Source organism: Panthera uncia, assembly GCF_023721935.1.
Source record: "Panthera uncia isolate 11264 chromosome C1 unlocalized genomic scaffold, Puncia_PCG_1.0 HiC_scaffold_3, whole genome shotgun sequence".
Lineage (NCBI taxonomy): Eukaryota > Metazoa > Chordata > Mammalia > Carnivora > Felidae > Panthera > Panthera uncia.
This window is the reverse complement of record NW_026057584.1, coordinates 83,592,436-83,613,474: the sequence shown is the minus strand read 5'-3', so window position 1 is coordinate 83,613,474 and position 21,039 is coordinate 83,592,436.

The following is a 21,039-nucleotide window of genomic DNA, read 5'->3' as shown; positions in this document are numbered from 1 at the left end:
TCTCTTTTTCTTTCTTTCTTTCTTTCTTTCTTTCTTTCTTTCTTTCTGTAGCTGTCTTGGAAATCTCAAGAACGTTTTTCTGGTGGCATTGTCAGGAAAATGCATTTATGTTATGCTTTTTTATGTTCTTGTTCATTCCTTGTCTGAAGGATGAAATATTGGACTTGTAATGCTGCACATATGTTATGTAAATTATAGTTGCATATTGTATTGCTTTGACCTTTACAACACTCTATAATTTGATTGGCTGACTAGTCAACTTCATAGTGTTTACAGTCTTGCCCTTACTTGGATGGACATGATGAGATATTCCAACCCAGCCAATCAAAATGTAGAATATCAAAAAGGTCAAAGTAGTATAATGTTTTCTTAAACTACAGTCTTCTCTTTACTGGTCAAATAATGAATTCCCATAAAAATAGAGAAATTCTGTGAAGTTAATATGTCTGAGAATAAAACATGTTATGAATATTTTCATATGATTAAGTTGATATCAACTTTTTTATTTTTGAATTTGATTCTGTTATGAGAACTGCTTAGTTTTTATTAAAGCTGTGTCATCACAGACTGTTTTACTTTTCTTTGAATCTCTAGCACTGCTTGTAATATTATATTATAGTATAGCACTTAATTTATATATTTACTGAGTAGATGAATACAATTTTCAAGCTGTACCAAAACTGGCTCATTTTCTCCACTTCACTGTATTATACCACACTTTTCTTGGTCTCCTCTGCAGCTTATCTCATTTTTCTGCAGTCTCTCAAGGCTTAGTACCAGACCCTCTTTTCACTATATTCTTTCTTCCTGGAAAATAAAATATCATTAAGGACAGGGTATTTCACTTATTACCCATAAGCTAATAACTGTCAGATGTATATCTCTAGAACTTTCTTCTGCTTTTTAGATCTTTATATGTAACTGTCTATTCGAATTTCCCATTTAGGGTCCCCCTGGATTCAGTTTCATCATGTCCTAAGCCAAACCATGATCTCTTTATCAAACTTGTTTTTCTCCCAGTGTCCTTATCCTAGTGAATAACACCACCATCCAATATGATTCGGAAGAAATCTAGGAGTCATGGTTATTACTACCATCACTCCCACACAACATATTACTAAGACCAAAAGCTTTTACATCCTAAATAATTCCTCAATGTATTTACCTTTCTCTTTCATCACTGCCACTTTCCTAGACCTTGGGAACACCATCTCTTACCTAGGCCACTGGATACCCACCTGTCATTGTACCTGCATCAGCCATATTTTCAAACTACAAAGTTGACAATGCCATTGCCTTTCCCATTCTCTTCCCCTGGGAAAAACCCATTGTTCTTAGGGTACAGACCAAGTCTTGTCTACAAGATTTTACATGGTCTAAAATCTGTGTCATCTCAAACTGTCCATTTCCCTCTTTATGCCTCAACCATACGTTCTGGTTCTTATAATATTCCCCATTACTCTGTGACTATTTGCTTCTCTATAAGTCTGGCTAAAGTCCTTAAAACATTTTTTTCTAGTTATAAGAGTGGAACTAAGAGAAGATTCTTTGTCCACTAAATAAGTGGGCCAGCTCCTAGAAGATATATACTCACCAGCTATGAGAAAAGCAAAAGCAAGTGTAATATGTTGTCCCATTTTCCCCAGATCTACTGAGAAATATCAAGAATATTTGTAATCCAAACAAAGAGTAGAATCACTCTAGGCAAACATGGACACACTGAGTTTGTAGCTAAATATATGTTCTATGAAAATCACTGCCTGATGAATCTGGCCATCTAGCAACAAATGGGAAGAAGAAAATCAGAAGATCAGTGCCATCTATATCTGTATCCTTGACCTCCAGACCAGTGTTGATTTGCTTTTTCCTCTAAGATGACTATCCTTCCTGATGATAACTCAGGTGGAAGAAGAAGGAATGAATTTAACTACATTTCTTGTTATTTTCAATGTCTATGCAATATTCAATATTCGTAATTCCTAGAATTCTAAATTATTTAATTCTTTTATTTGAATATTTATTCATTTATTAATTTGTAGTTCATATAGTCATGCATATACTGAACGGATCCTTACTGAGAGCATTGTGATAAGAATAGCATTATACAAGATGAAAAAGAAAAAAGTTCCTAACTTCACGAAACTCAAAGTCTACTAGGGAAGAGAGATTTAAACAAATAAGCAGATAAATACATCAAATGCTCTGGCATGCCCAATGCAATTGAGGAAATTATCACAGTGCTATGAATAAGTCTAACAGAGGATCCTAGTTGCCCGAAGAAGGCTCCCTAGAAGAACTGAGATTTGAATGTAAGATCTGACTGATGAGTAGAGATATCTGATTACACATGTCACTCTTCTGCCTAAATTCCTCCAGCAGCTTCCCACCTCACAAACAGAAATCTAAACTTCTGATTGCAGCCTTCAAGGCTCCTTTCTGGGAACTCTCCCTCTCACCTTTTTACAAGCTTTGTTTCCCTTTGTCATTCCATTACTGACATAAATATCACCTTCACAAAGTTAAAAGTTAAAGAAATAGAGCTTTTTCCAAATTATTTTCATTTGTTTTTACAAATATTGTTTTCTGAAATTACTTTTTTGTTGTTGTTGTTTACCATCTGTCTCTCTCAAAAAGAATACAAACTCCATGAAAGAATATAATTGTTTATTTTGTTTCTCACTGTGTCTAAACTACCTACAACAGGGCCCAACACATAGAAAGAGCTTGCTAAATACTCCTTCAATGAATGCACAATGAATCCATATGTGCATTATAGTACCTTTTAAATTTGGTGTGGCCTTTGCTTGGGAATTATACCAAATTTAATTTTCAAAAATTAAAATTCATCTTAATTTAAATTTGAAGCTGAAACATTCCAAAATGATTAACCAAATAAGAAGACCACATATATTTAATATAACTAAGACAATATAGGCCATGTGTTACTTTTCCTCATTCTTGTGTTCCTCTCAATCATAAAAGAATAGATTTTTTAAAAAACTGAATTGAATTTCTGTTCATATCTTAAAATTGATTCTCAGTGTACCAAGATTAAGGTCAAACTTAACTTTCTGGAAATATATGGGCTTTTTTTTGTCCCTTGATCAAGTCAGAGTCATTTAGCATCCTTATAAGACCTTTTTCTGATGGTCGGTTCTAGCATGTGGAGGAAGAGACCAGAAACTTTGCATTCAGGCATTGGTATATTGTTTGATGAAATGACTAGCAGAATGGTCAAAGAAAAACAACTTGTGGTTAAATGACAGATAAATTCCATTCTTTAGTCCCCTCTTTCTTCCTATGGGCTCAATGCAAAAACTGTGGTTTTGACCGATTGAGGAAAACATTAAATTAACAAGTTTCTTGTTTTCATTAGCATTAAGAATCTCTCTAAAAACATAGGCTCTGGGTTTTAATGGAAAACCAATAATTTTGTGGGAAATTGAAATGGGTTAAACAACTTAAATAAAGCTAACCAAAAAGTATTTATCAACTAAAATTTTGTAGAATATAACTGACAACCATGGGTGATCAGAATGTTTTTTTTTTTCTTAAGAAACAGACTTAGTTCCAGAAAATCTTAACATTTTCTGCCTAAATTATCTTAATGATGAAGGAATTAGACATTCAAAGATTTGGGGGTTAGAACCCCAAACCACCTACCATAATCACACAAGTCTTATGAAATCTTATAGTTTATCATAAAATTAATGGAGATTCTGCTTTGTCAACCAGAAAATTCCCTTCTGGATTCTCAGTAGCTAATTTCCAAAATCTATGAGTAAGACTACATTTCAGGAAAATGTGATACTTCAATGCCAGTCTACAGCATTGGCAGTTTAAGAGGTATGATTTAAATGTTGATGGAAAACTTGAATTATCACAGGATGTTGGACATAGAAGGCAACTTGGAGACTATGGATCCACCCCTTCTGTTTTAGGGAGGGTAAATGATATTTCAGCACATGGCCTAATCATTTATGGGAACCAGAGATCACCCTTGAATTCTAACTTCCTGTCACGCCATCTGGTCAACTTCCCACTTAGCCCGACGCCGCTTTGCCACTACTGTTACTGCATTGTTGTTCAACAGAATCTCATATTTTTATGCACTTCATTTAATAACATCATAATATAGAAATCGAAGCATTTTAGCGGGTGAAGTTCATGACTGATTTTAAAAGATGGGAGTGCATACTACATAATCCTCTGAACACCTTTCAACTATCTCTAAGAAGATGCTAAGCAATATAGAGGCTACACTGAGATGGTACGTGATAAAATTTGCAAAAGTGAGTGGACTGTGGAAAATAAATAAAAAATAGCAAAGTCTCTCCACCTCTGGAAATTTTCAATACTGGATTTATATCCCTGTTGGAAAGCCATGGCAAATTTCTTCTGCATTATTACTGTCTATTCTAAGTACCTGCTAGTCAGCACTGTCAAAGCTGTGCTCTTAGAAGCACTGTTATTGAAGAAAAAGAAATTCTTTCTCACTCAGTTTTAAATGCATACTTGCCTGATGATGTATTAGAAAAACCCATTATCATAATTAAATTTAAACAAATGTTTTGGCTATTTACAAGTATTTGATTTTTCTCTTAACAACAACAACAACAACAATAAAGGCATGTAGTCCAATATGAGGAAATCACTATATCAAAGGAGAAGACTGGTTTTATTGGAAGATGGATTGAAACCTAGGAAATTTATCCATCAATATTTTTTCTGAATTTTACAGTAGATCAGATATTATGTATTCAATAATTTAGCAAGATAAGGGTTTTCCCTCCTCTCCCCCCCCCCCCCCCCCCCGCCCCGACACACACTAATATACACAAATACCAGATCCTTGCTTTGTAACCCATGGGAATCTGCCCAAAGGCCAGAGGTATATAAGATTAAAATCTAGCCTACAGCTTCTAAATAGCGTATGTTGGATCTGTTTAGGGATTTATAAGTCAAAACACTCCTTGTAAAATGCAACAATTTTGGTAGAGGAGAAGCATTTCTACCAAGAGAAGCTAAACAATAGTTTCCTCAGATTTTGAAACCACTCCCCCACCACGTGACAATTCTCTAATTCCCTGGCTGAACAAGTAACCATTTTAATTAGAATCTGAGGCAAGCAACATTGTGTCCATGGTAACAGGTATAAAAAGAACTTTAAAAAAAAAAGGAAAAAAAAAGGAAAAATGTGATAACTGAAAATGTGTTTAAATCATGATAAAAGGATTTAAACAGATGTTATTTTTTTCAAAGTGTTATTTTAAAAAAGAATTTTAAAGGGCTCTTGATATGAGAAAAAATCATTTTTGGATGTGTCTTTAGGGAAGTTTCTCACTCCTAAATGCTGTAGTTCATGATTGCTATGGGTGAGTTGGTAAACGAAAGGGATGTCAGGGGGCAGAAATCAAAAAGGAAAACCAAGGTACCTACCTTCAGTTAGCTTCTTAAATTCAAGTGAGTTTCAGTGTCGTTGGTCTGACTCAATAGATAGTGTGTGTAACAGTCCTTTTTATTAAAGTTTGCTTTCCGACAAGTAAATGTTCAGGACCTGAGTTTTGGAGACAGATTGGAGTATGGATAAATCTGGACATATTGCTTAGCGAGGGGAATGAAAGGCAAGGGCATGAAGCAGTGCTTCCTAAAATGGTAGACACACTTTCTACAGCTTTAGACAGGAACAACCATGCCAAATAATTTTTTTAGACTATGAATTTGACCTTCTCTGTATTGTATGTATTCATACTTTAAAATACACACTCAAAAATATAAATTAATAAAAATAAAATAAAATACACACATACACACTTATCTGTCTATCTATCTATCTATCTATCTATATAACTTTATATCAAAAGGGAAGTGGGTAAGGGATTCTCCTTTCCCTAGAAATTCAGGTTTTCAGAATCGGTAGAAAGCCATTACGAACAAGGACAAGGTAAGAGGGCTTGTTCTTCTTCAGTTCGTTTCTTGCTTTTCTTCCAACAACTGCCTTCTCTAGGAACAGTGATTCTGCCACTTTTTTAAAATGAGTAATAACTTGCTAAAGTTAAATGTCCCTCAGAGAGCCCAGGCAAGTTCCATGGACTAAGCGAAGGGTAAAGTTATAAGAGGAAACCCAGAGAGGGTAGGAGGAAAGGAGACTTTGAAGCTGGCAAGAGGATGGCTTATTTTGGCTGGACTCTCCCTGTAGTTTAAATACCTACTGATTGAAGGCAAATTGGACGTTAAGGAAGGCTAGAGTGCCCTTGTAAAGGAAAACAAACAAGCAGTGACCCTAAGTTGGTCTTGGAGGAAGTCAAACCTCTTGTTGCTTTGCCTGAAATGTTGAAAGAACCTAAATATCGCTTTGTGAGCAACATAATTTTCAGTTCTTTGGGTTTTATAAATAAACTGGTTATCTGAGAAAATACCAGCCAATGGAGGTAAACTCTGAGGAGCAGAAGTGAATGTGGGAAAATGAATTTAAAAGAATAGAATTTAAAAGACTTTATTTTCGATGTTTACTTGGATCTGATGTTTAAGTTAATAGGCTCCCTAAGATTGCCTAAGTCTATATTTATCACATGGGATAAAGATTAAAACACCTAGCAGTAATTATAATACCTTTTATATTGAAGAGGAAATTATACTTCATATATCATTCGCAATTTGGTATAGTAGTTACATAAAGAAATACCTAATTTTATACTCGCACACATACGAACTCACACACACATATAAACACATTCTCATGCAAACACACATACATATTTATTCACTCCTACATGCAAACAGGCAAAAAAGAAGCTGTACCATAGCCATACATGTGATCTGCATCCTAGAAATATCACAATGTGGGTACAAATAATATCTACATATAATTCCAATTATATATAATGTAAAATTACATTTTACACTCTGAAGTTTCATCCTACTCTATCTCAATTAACCTAAAAGCAAAATCATATGTTTTGTTGAGACATTAGTAATGAAAGGAAGATCTTTTCTCTATTTTTAGGGAAATTATTTTCAGAATATTAAAAGAATAATATCCCCATGTGGATGAAAGCCCCCATATGTTTAAGAAATGATAGGTTAAATAAAGTCTTTTTTCATGAAAAATGTGCTTCTCAAGATTTGTGACCTGTTTATTATGAATCTTTAAATGAGAATGAGTTCTTCAGTATTTGACAAACAACGTTGTCCATAAAATCTTATTTTTCACAGAATCTTTGCAGAGTAATGTAATAAAAGATGGGGAACACTAACAAAGAGGAAGATACTCTGATTCAAAAGATTACTGCTCAAATACTACATGCTTTAAAAATGAGTACTGGTTATATCTTTGGTATACCTACCAAGCCAAGCATTCTACAACAGCTTGTTTTGTTCTTGGGACAATGTCATGGGATGCCACATTTAGTGGCTAAACAAAGATCCAGAGGGGTGTAAAACTTTTCCCCAGTTCATGCAGCTAACAGAAGAGATGCAGTTAACATTTCAAACAGCTTTGTTTTTCTTATAGCCTATGCTCTACCAGAGATGATAAGCAGCTCACTGACATTTTTTGAATCCAAGATTTAATGAGGGTCCAGGCATGCTATGTGAAAGCAAGAACACAATTTTTAGAAAGCAGAGTAAGTACCTCCCTCATGTCATAATTTCAGAGATGCCGGGAAGTTCCGTTTCTTCAAATTCCTTGTCAAGATATCTAGATAATACAAAAATTCTGAATACAAACACTTTGCCTAGATTTATTTTCTCCCTTGAAAATTAAAAATATTCTTGCATATCCTTTAAAGATGTCTTAATACCTTCAAGGCGTTCCCAGATCTGACTCAACAGAAGAACCTAGAGACAACTAACAACAAAGACAGGGGCTCCTGGGTGGCTCAGTCAGTTAAGCGTTCGAATTCAGCTCATGTCATGATCTTACTATTAGTGAGCTCGAGTCCCGCATCAGGCTCTATGCTGACAGCTCAGAGCCTGGAGCCTGCTTCGAATTCTGTGTGCGTCTCTCTCTCTGCCCCTACCCTGCTCGCACTCTGTCTCTCATAAATGAATAAATGTTAAAAAAAAAACAAACAAACAAAAAAAAAAACAGACACTTTACAAACCCGTAGACCTTTTAAAATACAGCATCTAAAACCAGAGTTCAGGAATCTTTATTAATTTTTTTTTAAGTTCTCTAGGTAATTTTAGTAATCACTGTTTAAATCTTTATCAATCTGTTCCCCTCTCAGGACAAATGGATTACTTAGAGAGACATGACTATTGAATAGAAAAATGATAAATTTGGAGCCACAGGATTTGAACTGAGATCTAAGCCTCATCACTTAATCTCTGTGAGACTTTGGATGAAGTAAATCATCACTCTTGACTTCAACATCCTCATTTGGTGATGGGGATATTAATATTCCTCAAAACACCATTACTATTATTAAAACATACAGGCGATACAGAGAGCTATCTGCAGGCTGTATACTTGTTTCATCTTCTTTCTCGAGAGTACAATTCCATGCATGGTGGCACATGGAGGTGTTAAGACACTAGTTGGTTCCATGGTAGGAGGAGTGCGCAAGGGGACGGGCAGGTACAAAGGGGAAAGAGGCAAAGCTAGGAACAGGAACCTCCTGGACTTTGTCCTTTGCCATTTCCATATTTGGCATTCTCTGGTTGTTTTCCATCAGAACAGGACTAGAGAAACATTTTAGCTCCAGGTGTTTTTCTCTTCATGACAGATTCTGGATCAGATTCAGCTTTTGAGCATTTCCTATCGGTAGCCAGTGCCACTTAAAATAAGGCTGAGTCTGCAAAGCCAACCAGACCAGGCTCAATGGTGCATCTACATTCTTGGTTATACCTGATATTTGAGTATATTCACTGCAGAATGTGAGTTTGAAAAAGAAAGGGGTTCATATGAACTATTTCAAATATTTAGAGAGTGGTCATAAGAAAGACTTTCTTAAGGCAAATTCTTTTTAATACTAAAAATGTCTCAAAAGTGAATAATCATATTTGAATACACAAGTAGCGATTTTTTTAATTGACTGATTATTAATTGAATGAGCATAATGTAGTATAGACTGGATTACAGTATAATGTAATATAAAGACTGGACTTGTTTTTTTAATTTTTTTGAATTTATTTATTTATTTTGAGAAATAGGGAGAGAAAGAGAGCACAAGCGGGAGAGGGGCAGAGATGAGGAGAGACAGAATCCCAAGCAAGCTCTGTGCCTTCATCACAGAGCTCCATGCGAGGCTCAAACTCAGGAACTGTGAGATCGTGGCCTGAGCTGAGATCAAGAGTCAGGTACTTAACCGACTGTGACACCCAGGGACCCCTCTTAATTTTGTTTTGATTGGTTGATTTCCTGGGCCTGTTGACTTGATTCAACCTAGAAACCCGAAATCATTTATATCCCGTTAAGTGGCTAGCTTATGATGACTCACATTCATTGATCTGTTTTAGAAGATATCATTTGGGGTGCCTGGGTAGCTTAGTAGGTTAAGCATCCGACTTCAGCTCAGGTCATAACTTCACGGTCCGGAAGTTCAAGCACCGCATCAGGCTCTGTGCTGACAGCTAGGAGCCTGGAACCTATTTCAGATAATGTGTCTCCCTCTCTCTGTGCCCCACCCCTACTCGCACTCTGTCTCCCTTTCTCTCAAAAATAAGCATTTAAAAAATTTTTTTTAAAAAGAAGATAACTTTCTCCTTGTGTTTTAAATATTTTCCAATTTCTAAGTGCAAAATCTCTGTTTCATATAATAGTGTAAGAATTCATCAAAGTGCAATTTTTCACATAAAATGAAAAAACCTAAATCACTATAATATTTTAAAACCAAAATTATTTTCTCTATTTTTTCCAATGGCAGAAACAATTTTAACTTGTATCTAAATAGACTCGTTGAAATCACAACTTTGTTGTTAGAAGGTAAACCAAAGAGAATGATTTTTATAACTTTTATTTTATTTCACTTTTTATGCGTTTCTACTATGTTAAATGAAATATGTGTGCTAAAAGAAAATAAAAGAATTACCTTTAACCAAACCATGTTGACAATTACCTCTGAAAAAAACCTGGCAATCATATTAGAAGGTACTATAACAGGGTTCCTGAGTGGCTCAGTTGGTTGAACACCTGACTTTGGCTCAGGTCATGATCTCACTGTTGGTGAGCTCCAGCCCCACCTCAGGCTGTGCTCACTGCTGTCTGCACAGAGCCCGCTTTGGATCCTCTGTCTCCCTCTCTCTCGGTCCCTTTCCAACTCTTGTGCTCTCTCAAAAGTAAAATCAAACAAACAAACAAACATTGAAAAAACGAAGGTCCTATAACAACTCAAGAAAATTATCAGCCAGATTCCATTTTGCTCATTATCCGTGTGTTTCCCTGTTAACAGAAAACCACACAACCCACATATGTTGATCTAAATGAAACTGACAATACCTTATCGTGTTTCATCTGCAAAAATGGCAATTTATTATGATCTCATTAAACATTAAGCCAGTTATGTAACAGCAGACAGTCAAGTTAATATTGCTGAGTCTAGCAAAAACCATATCCTCTTCAAAAAACAGAAGAAAAGAAAAGAATCCCAAAGAACAGGTAAACCTAGAGATAAGTAAACAGACTCTTGTAGTTCAATTAATTTTCCTATCGTAATAAAACTATATACTATCTTTTGTTTTCTAGGATGTTAGTGAGAATGAGCTTTATTCTAATAACTTGCCCCAATATCCAATTTACTGCAATAGCTTCTTCCAAATAGTGTGAGCACTATTTTTGATGGTATGGGGTGTTCTGAGCCCTGGTTGCTACTGTACATAGCACTAATGCTTACAGTACAAATATTATAGGATCCTGAAGTTTTTCTCTTCATTGAGAAATAAGTTGTTAAAAAGGACTTGAATAAATACTACACACGCTGCTACAAAAATAGAAATATTTTAATAATAAAGAACATCAATATAATACTTTGATCAGGCTCATCATTATCACAATGTTTTAAGATATGGGATATTGAGATAATTCCAGGAGAATATTTCTAAAATCTGAAATTTTAAAATGAAAGCCAATATTTGCATTTGCAAAACCAAGTACCTATTTCGAGTAGAAGTGAATTATAATGTCAAAACAACCAGAGCAAGTCCAATATGCTGGTAAAATGTATTACAATTATGGATGTTATAATCATTCTCTGAAGCAGCCTATTCTATCAGTTAGTAATTCAAAAATTGGGTGGGGGGAAATGGGTAGTCAAGCTTTTAGGTTTTAGAGATGATCCAGATATTTTCATTCTTTAAACCTCCTTAGTGAAACTGTTTCACTGCGTGAATCATCTTAAAGCAGAATATCTGCCTACATAACATTTCCATTGTAAAGGTAGATTTTATTTCACAAATTAAGCCCTAAAGCATGTCAAAATACATGTCTGAATAAGAATAAAAAAAATTATAACCCTTTTCATTCTCTTGCTTCCCGCTTTCTTTCTTCCTTCTGTTCTTCAGCTTTTACAAAGTTGATGTTCCCTGGGACACACACTATTATTTCTGTCATTTAATGTTGGTAGCCTGTGGGGGTGAGGGAGAGGGAGATCTTACTGAAGTAAGCCTTATATTTTTCAATTTATCAATCAATAACAAATGTTGTTTTAGTAAGTAAGTTTCACTGGCAGCAAGACTAAATTTATGATAGTGACCCGGCCACATAGCCTTAAAACAAAGTGTCTTCACTCTCAAACTACAGAAAAGAAAACAATAACAACAACAACAACAACAACAACAACAACAACAACAATCCTTTTTCTCAACTGATACGATCAAGCATCTGTGTTTAGACCCAAGTGTAGAGCTGCACCGGGAAACTCTTCAGGTCCGTGGCCTGCTCCCATAGAAGGGATGCTTTGGAAGAAATCACCTAACTTTTTAAGAGATGATGCTTCTCATTCTGCTGTGTTGTTCATCTTTGTGCTTCATGCTTTAACCAGGGATGCTGCATCAGATGAAACTAAAAGTAACCCCATGCAATACAAATTTTAAGTGATGTCTTCCATTACTAAACATGCATCCTCCCATTTTAGGAAGACTTTCTTAAAGTTTATTTATTTATTTTGAGAAAGAGGGAGAGCATGAGCGACGGAGGGGCAGAGAGAGAGGGAGACAGGGAATCAGCACAGAGCCTGACGCGGGGCTAGATCTCATGGACCGTGAGGTTATGACCTGAGCCAAAATCAAGAGTCGGACGGTTAACCAACTGAGCCACCCAGGTGTCCTTAGAAAGATTTCTGGTCATTTAGTTGCCTGCAAATGGATTGTGCCAGAGATACTTGTGCTCACCAGAAAGTGTGCTTCGATGACTTTATTAACCCTAAATAGCATATTTTTTAATCGCAAGATTTAGCAAACTATATTCTTGTTCTATTTTGTGTTGAGAAAGAAATTTTCACTGTTACCTTTTCTTTCTAGGTATTTTGATTTTAAATAAATTATAAAAATAGTTCAAAGTTTTGCAAAAATTAAAAAATATGTTAAGGTCTTACAAAATGCAGTGCCCTCCTAGTGATAATACACCGTGGTTATGGTTTAGAGCTGAAGAGTTTCTATTTAATGTAACTCAGTGTTGCTTTTCTAAATGTAGGAAATATTTACCCTTATTATTTTTTTGGTTTATCTAGACACCAATCACAGAGAAGTTGGATTTCAAGTCAAAGTTATTCTCTCACAGTGATTCCAGTCAAAGTCTTGTTATATTTCTTGCTTGTGTCAAAAATGTTGTATCTAAACTTAAATGGAAGTCACATATGCAGCCTTATGAGATCCCGAGTACCCTTTAAATGTTCCATGGGCCTCAGCCAAATGAATAATTGTCCATCAGCTTATGGTTCATTAGGGACCACAAATCAGTTGAGTGGGAGGTGTTTCATAGGAAACTATTCAAACCTACATTTTGCTAGATTCCTGATGAATAGAACTGCCTAGGATAAGAAACTTTCATCTAGGAGCTCCAAGGTAGTTAGGCTGGTGATAGCTGAGGCCTATAAAGCTAATTGGGCAGATAAGAAAGGGGTAGCAATCTGTTCTGGACATAGAGAGGAGACATTCCTTGGTGTTTATTGGCAAGTAGAAAACTTCGCTAGAATGGTCATCTATAAATGAAATTCACTAAAGAATTAAACTTTCGGAAGCATTCTCCACAGTGAAATACATGGCAATAAGCCTTGCAATTTTGATTTGTGTTTCATTTTAATGGGAAGATTATTTTTAGTGTGTATTAATTTTAAATTATTTTATTTTTAGTATATGTTAATTTTGAATTCTTTTAATTTCATTAGCATTAACTTACATCGTAATTGATATTTACTTTTGTAATCTTTTTATAGTTCAGTTTGACTGAATTTATTTTTAAGTAGTATGTTCAATTAGGCTACTATTTTAAAGGAAAGAAAACTGTAGCATGTCTCTAAATAGATGATTCCTCTACTTCTCCACCATTTTTACCCTATGCACATATGCTGAGAATTATTTTATGGCGAGTTTTCTCTTTAGTCCCATGGAAATAGAAATACATATTGCAAGTTTCAGAAATTCATGAAGGAAACAAGGTGCCTGTGTTAAGGTTACAAGATATTAAGAAAAGCTTTGAAAGTACTGAATCTTACTCAAACCAAAGGAAACAAACAAAGCAAAAATAACTTCCCGCAGCAGTCCAGGGAAGATTAGGGAAATAGTCTGCAAAGGTTTTCAGCTCCTAGTGATTTTGCTACTTGAAAAATGAAAAGCAACCTAAGCCCTAATTCAAATGGTAAGCTAGCCTTTCAGAATCTTATGCACATACTATATTGTTAATTAAGACATGCTTTGATTGAGTAGATTAATCAGGTAACTGTAAAGCAAACCATCTAGCCTTGCTTCCTCCGTATTAGAGAATTCCATTAACCCAGAGAAATAAAATGTCCTCCATTTCCTTTGGAAGAATTCTAAAAGGCACATGTTACCTAGGAAGAAAAAGAGAGCTCTGGGAAATCTGTTAAAACACAGGCTACCTAATGAAAGAAGCTAATTATAATTTTAGAATGTGAAAGGAACAGGTGTCCCTGATGGCAAGAGAAACGGGACACAACATTTCATGTGTGAAGGATGGGACGGATGGGCCCTTCAACATGCCTTCCCAGTGGCTAGTCTGGGCAGGCAATATCTAGGAACTGGCTGCAAAGACAATGCAGATATTTCACAATTTTCTCTCATGTATCTTCAATTCTAAGTGAAACATACATTATATATTTATATAACTAGGAGTTTTATTTATTACATAAGTTTGGAATTGTTAAATATCTGTGTTTAGCAAATTGATTCATATCTACGTGGTATCTGAACCCAATTTTGTATACATAAGATTGACATTAGAATTGGAGGTCCCTCATTTATAGGTCATAAAAGCCTGACTGACTTTTAATCCACTGTCACTCCATCTCTTATTTTACACATTAATGTACTCCTATGTAAGGGTAATAATAGAGAATTTTGTGTTATATGGAAGCTCAATACATGATTGAGTGCTCTTTCTCTTAAGAAGTGCTACCATTCAACTTTGAAAAAAAAATTTCATTGAATCACATGGCAAAATTTTGAGTTATTGAGAGTAATTGTTCACCTTGCCATCTTTGGCATCAAAATGCGTAGATCTCAGAATTTCTCCAAGAATTCACACATCTAGGAAGAAAAAAAAAAGCAAACTACACAGAACAGTTCTTCCACTGTGAAAAATAGCAAAATTCCACACCTACAACAAATTGCAAATTTTCACATATTTGCTCCAGGCAAACATTTGCAATTTTCACAGCAAATAAGGCTTTGGGCTCCAATACACATTTTTTTGTCTTCTCCCCCCTTGGAAAAAAATCACTCTCCCTATTTTCAGAAAACCAGACAAACACATGAGGCAAAATTTCTGATAATATCTTACTTATTCTAGGTGTTTAATTTTGATATCTACCCACTTAGATGAAAAATATTCGTTCAACATGACTGTACTTGCTTCCAAGAATCCATGAGTTTATACAGGGACCCTGAAAATGACACTAAACTCTTATTGTGGCCTGTTAATATTGATGGGATTCCCAATTCCATTCTGATCAGAGGGATTGTTCCTAAAATGATGTTGTCTAGTACTTTAAGGAAATAACATTTTTTCCCAGTAGTCAAATAAAAACAGAAGTTGAGTTTCCCTTAAAAGACTTTTTTTCATTTTAGTACTACAAGGCAATGGTCCGCAGGCAAGGGACATCGGTGTTTCCCAATCAGCTATGAAGTGCAGAGAATATCTTTTTTAATAATATTGACATAAGCATTTGTTTACATTAACAACAAACAACAACACAACATTCTAATATAGTCTATGGAATGGGAATGACAGTTGTACCATTATGACAATAAGTGCATTGAAAAATTGTGCATAACCTACTCAGGAGAGAATCTTTCTTAGGACACCAGTCACAGCCTTTTGTCCTATGGTCAAAACAAAATAAAAACAAAACACAAAGAAAAGGTTGAGCATTGCATTCATGTTATAGAGAGAAAGCAGGTCATTTAACCAATGTTGGTTTCAGTTTTCAAACTTACAAATCCTCTTCTGTGTTATTCTGTTGATTTACTGTGAAACACTTTATTTTATCCAGTAATGTAGGTATGTGTTGTGGGGTGCGTGCGTGTGTGTGTGTGTGTGTGTGTGTGTGTTATGATGGAGAACTTTCCATTGCACATCCATCTGCTTGAATCCTGGCTTCTATACAGGATCTGTAAGCTATTTTGAGGAAAGTCATCTTAAAGTACAGAACAGATTAGGTCCTGTTTTTCTTCAAAAAAAAAAAAAAAAAACAAAACTTTTCTTCAAAAGTCCAATCTCTTTTGCTTGGATTTTTTTGTTTGTTTGGGGTTTTTTTGTTTTGTTTTCAAGATTCTTAATGTTTTTATTTTGGTGTCAGAAGTTGAAAATATCAAACAGAAAGCACTAAACTGCAGCAACCTGTCTGATTTATAGTTACCTTCTTACCTAATGTAGGAATGTCTCACATTTTACAACTTGTTATTCAGTTATGTGTGGATCAATATCTCAGATGTCAAACCCTAAACATACCAAAAGGCTTTCTATGTAAAAAAAAAAAAAAAAAAAAGTCAAATTTTAAGTAAGAAATCTTCTGGTAATGCAACTTACCATTCCTCTAAAGTATTTGGTTGGAATTAAGAATGCCTTACTTGAGGGGCGCCTGGGTGGCTCAGTCGGTTAAGCGTCCGACTTCAGCTCAGGTCACGATCTCGTGGTCCGCGAGTTCGAGCCCCACGTCGGGCTCTGGGCTGATGGCTCGGAGCCTGCTTCCAATTCTGTGTCTTCTTCTCTCTCTGCCCCCCACCCGTTCATGCTCTGCCTCTCTCTGTCTCAAAAATAAACAAACGTTAAAAAAAAAAATTAAAAAAAAAAAAAAAAAGAATGCCCTACTAGATAGATCAGAGAGAGTTTTTGCCTGTATTGTCTCATTTGGTAGTAGTAGCAGCCAATACTTACTGCACTCTCACCATGTTCCATGCACTGTCCCGAGTGCTTTACTTAGATAATATTATTTAACCCTCATAACACTTCGGTGAAGCGGCTCCTACTATTGCTCCCACTCTGCAAATAACAGAGGAAAGTCTGTCCAAGTTAGTTAAGTATGAAGCCAGGATTTGAACCAGTCTGTCTCTAAAAGCTATGCTCCTTTAACATCTGTCTAGAATCTTTAAATTGCTCTACAAAGTGGGCAGAGCAGTAAGTCTTTAGGGAGTAACTGATTACTTTAGGGAGTAATCCAAATACACCCAGCGGGCAAGAATACTAAACCCAGGTGTTCTGATTCAGCTTTTAAATTTAGTATCCTTTCGACTGCATTTTGATCTCTGACTACATTACCAAGTCCATTTTCATATCTCTCTTCCATCTGGTTTTTGGGGTACCAACACCTGAACATTACAACATGTGTAATCCCACATAGGTGTCTTTTCATGTGCTAGTCTGACACATCCTCTCCTCATGCAGTTTCCCTGCTGGATTCCTCCCCAGTCAAGGCAGCTCATATGCCCTTTCTTCCCTAAAACTTTCACAGTGTCCTTATTTGGAACTCTTTCCTATCTTTGTACCTCTACCCCAAAGACAACTACTTTCCTCAATACCTCATAATCATTTATTTGTCAAATTTCATTATCTATTATTACCAACGTCTGATAAATAAAAAGTTTATTAAACATAGTTCTTGATTTTTAAGAGTTCACCATGTGGAACATTGTCCCAGTCCAGGTATATAAGCAACTTACAGGGCAGAATATTTCTTTATCATTTCCAAGTGCTTTAAAATGGCAAATCTTACGATATTTTTTCAATGAATTGCAATGTGTCACTATGGGAGGAATACACACAGGCAATTTGTTTCAAATTTGACTTATGGAAAAGTGAGGGCATAAAGAACCCAGATTATGAGAATTATTCATACCGATGTAGTTTTTAAAAGCACAATTATCTGCTTCCTAACTGAAAGTACAGTGAATTTACAGAGGAAAATACCCTGCTGGTGTGTTTGGGGAACTTCTCCCTCACCTTGTCAGTGCTTCAGCAATAGTTTCCTATCCCGACTTACTTCGTCGTTTAGAGAGGAGATGAAAGGATTTGACCACTTATTTATACGTTTTCTATTCCTATTGATTCACAGCACATCTTAAATGTACAGTATAAAGTTTAAATATCTTTTTAAACTCTATTCTTTTTCTTTTTCAAATTTTTACTTAAATTCTAGTTAGTTAACATACAGTGTAACATTGTTTCAGGAGTAAGATTTAGTGATTCATCACTTACATAAAACACCCGGTGCTCATCCCAAGGGCCTCCTTAGTACCCATCATCCATTTAACCCTTCCCCCACCCACCTCCCTCCATCAGCCCTGTTTGTTCTCTATAGTTAAGAGCCTCTCATGGTTTGCTTTCCTCTCTTGTTTTCTTCCCTCCCCCGTTCATCTGTTTTGTTTCTTAAATTCCACATATACACATGAAGTCATAGATGTTTATCTTTCTCTGGCTGACTTCTTTTGCGCAGCATTATATTCTCTAGTTCTATCTACATAGCTGCAAATGGCACGATTTCATTCTTTTTTGATTGCTGAATAATATTCCTATATACATATACCACATTTTCTTCATTCTTCTCTATCCTTTCATCAGTAGATGGACATTTGGCCTCTTCCCATATTTTGGCTATTGTTGATAACACTGCTATAAATACTTGGGTGCATGTGCCCTTTCAAATCAACCTCTACTTTCTGCACCTCTTAAATCTTAGGCTAATTGCAATAAACATAGTTGGACCAAAGCTTTCAGATGCTAACATACCAGTTAATCTCGTGGAGAAAGCAAAAAAATCAAAGTTGATGTTTTTTTTTTTTCTTTTTGTCTAGCTATGGGCCAATTGTGTAGTTACTTTTATAAAAAAAGAAGCACTTTAATTATATAACTTATATACTTATATAACATACTTATATAACATATAAGTTATATACTTATATACTTATATAACATACTTATATAACATATAAGTATGTTATATGATTACCACATATCTAATATTATATCTATATTATGCATTATGTAACATGCATTGAAATCCAATTGTTTGCCTGACCCAAATGCCAGACATTTCTCTCCATCCTTGCACTAATTTAGGCCTTCATCTCTCATATGAACTTGTGGCATCATCTCCTAAATGAACTCTTTTGGTTTAAAGACAATATCAATAATAATAGCATTTACTGAGTGCTTACTATGGGATGCTTTAGTGTATCAGCTTATTAACTCTTTGCGGGATCCCAGTTAGAGATAGATAATATTAACTATTACTTAGAGTTTCCAAATAATAGAACTAATGCTCCTAGGGATTAACTAAATTGCTTTTCAAATATCCTGGCTAGAAAGAGTGGGAGTCAGAGTTTGAACTCAGGTGATCAACACAGAAACCACACTTACAGTCATGACAGCCCAATTCTTCACTTTAAGCTCTATTCATGTGTGTTCCTCACCAGCTTCTTCAAGGATCTAGCCACCACTAGTACCAACAGATTATGCTCTTACTTGCAGAGGACAAAAGGTAAGCTCATAGGGCCTCCGTAGCTTAGTACACTTCTTCTTTTGCATACCTATTTTTGGCTAGTGTCCATTTCTCATTTGTTTTCACATAATAAAGGATTGCTTGTAGATTCACTTACACTCTGTACTTAGCCACACTTCTCTGCTTGTGTTCTTATGCACTTGCTGCCTGGAAAATACTTCCTACTAATCTCCATCATAACTCTATTAGTCAACAATTCAACACAGTTGTCATTTTTAGGAAACTCCTCTAATCATAAGATAAGTGAAATGCGACCCTGCCCTGCTCTACACATCTAACACACTGTGCATCAAACTATTTTAGCTCTTATTTTATTTTGATTAACTTCTCATGTGCCCCTCTTCTACTAGACTATATGCATCCGAAGGAAAACACTGCTTATTATTATTATTATTATTATTATGCTTGGCATATAAAATGCATTCAACAACTGAATGTGTTGAACTGGGATGAACTTTTGGGTGTAGGAGGAGATAGAGATGGACAAGAGGCCTATAATCTCATTCAATTTTACTTCTGCACTTTGCCATAACAAATATAAGATGAGAGATTATTAATATCTAACAATTTTGAAAGTAACTGCTAAAGATGCACTTTCATCAGACACTTGAGTGGCTCTTTTTGTTTTGCCTCTTCTATACATTATTTCATTTGATCCTCACAATGAAAGTGTGAGGTAGACATTACTATTATCCCCAGATTAGAGAAGAGAAAATTCAGAGTTAGAGAACTGGGATGACTTCCCTAAGATCACACTGCCAGATGGAAGCCAGAGAACTGAAACCAGGCCATCACACTCTAAAACCCTTTGTCTAATATTAAACATTAAGGTTATTAAAAAAATAGCAAAAGAAAAAAAATGCATTCACTGAACCCTCCTGCAGCATCAGTGACACTCCACTGGTGGTAATTGAGGTATTTCATTGGGGAGGGGACAGTCACAATATGTGTTTGTCCCTTGTGTGATAGAGGAAAGCCCTAATTTTGGAATTAATATACAGTAGTCCCCCTTATCCACAGTTTTGTTCTCTGTGATTTCGGTTACCCACAGTCAGTGTGGTCCAGAAGCAGATGACCCTCCTTCTGACATATGGTCAGAAGGTCAGTAAAGTCTAAGGCTACATCACAGTGCCTGCATCATTCACCTCACTGTATTTCCTCATGTGGGCATTTTATTATCTCATATCATCTCAAGAAGAACTGTGAGTACAGTACAATAAGACATTTAGAGAGAGAGAGAGAGAGAAAGATACCACAGTCACATAACTTTTTGTATCATTTATTGTTACAACTGTTCTATTTGTTTATTATTATTGTTTATATAAAACTATACAAATATCAAAATATATACATTTATAAATTAAATTTTATCATAGATATGTATGTATAGGAAAAACATAATACGTACAGGGTTTGGTACTATCTGCAGTTTCAGGAATCCACCAGGGTTCTTGGAACATATCACCCACAGTTAAGGGGAGACTACTGTATCTATGAAATTATTTTCTAACAAGATATATATGTTCAATAAAAGGTAATTCACTAATTCACTAATTTCACTTCTACCATTTAATCAATGGAACATATATTGATATATAGCATATGGAAAATTCAATAGACATCTTCAATATAACTATAATATTGGGTTTTCTATATACTTTCAGGTATAAATTTTTAGTAAAAATATATTACTTAAAGCTCAAAATTATATGTTTTCATTCTTATGTTTTCACTTGCATTTTGATGGTTCTGCAATTGAAAAAGGTTGAGGTCATATTTGAAGAAGTTGTGAATTTTGGAAAAGAAGTTCAGAAGTTATTTTGTAGATGGAATAAAGTCAGAAAATGAAATTGGTACTTCTGACTTG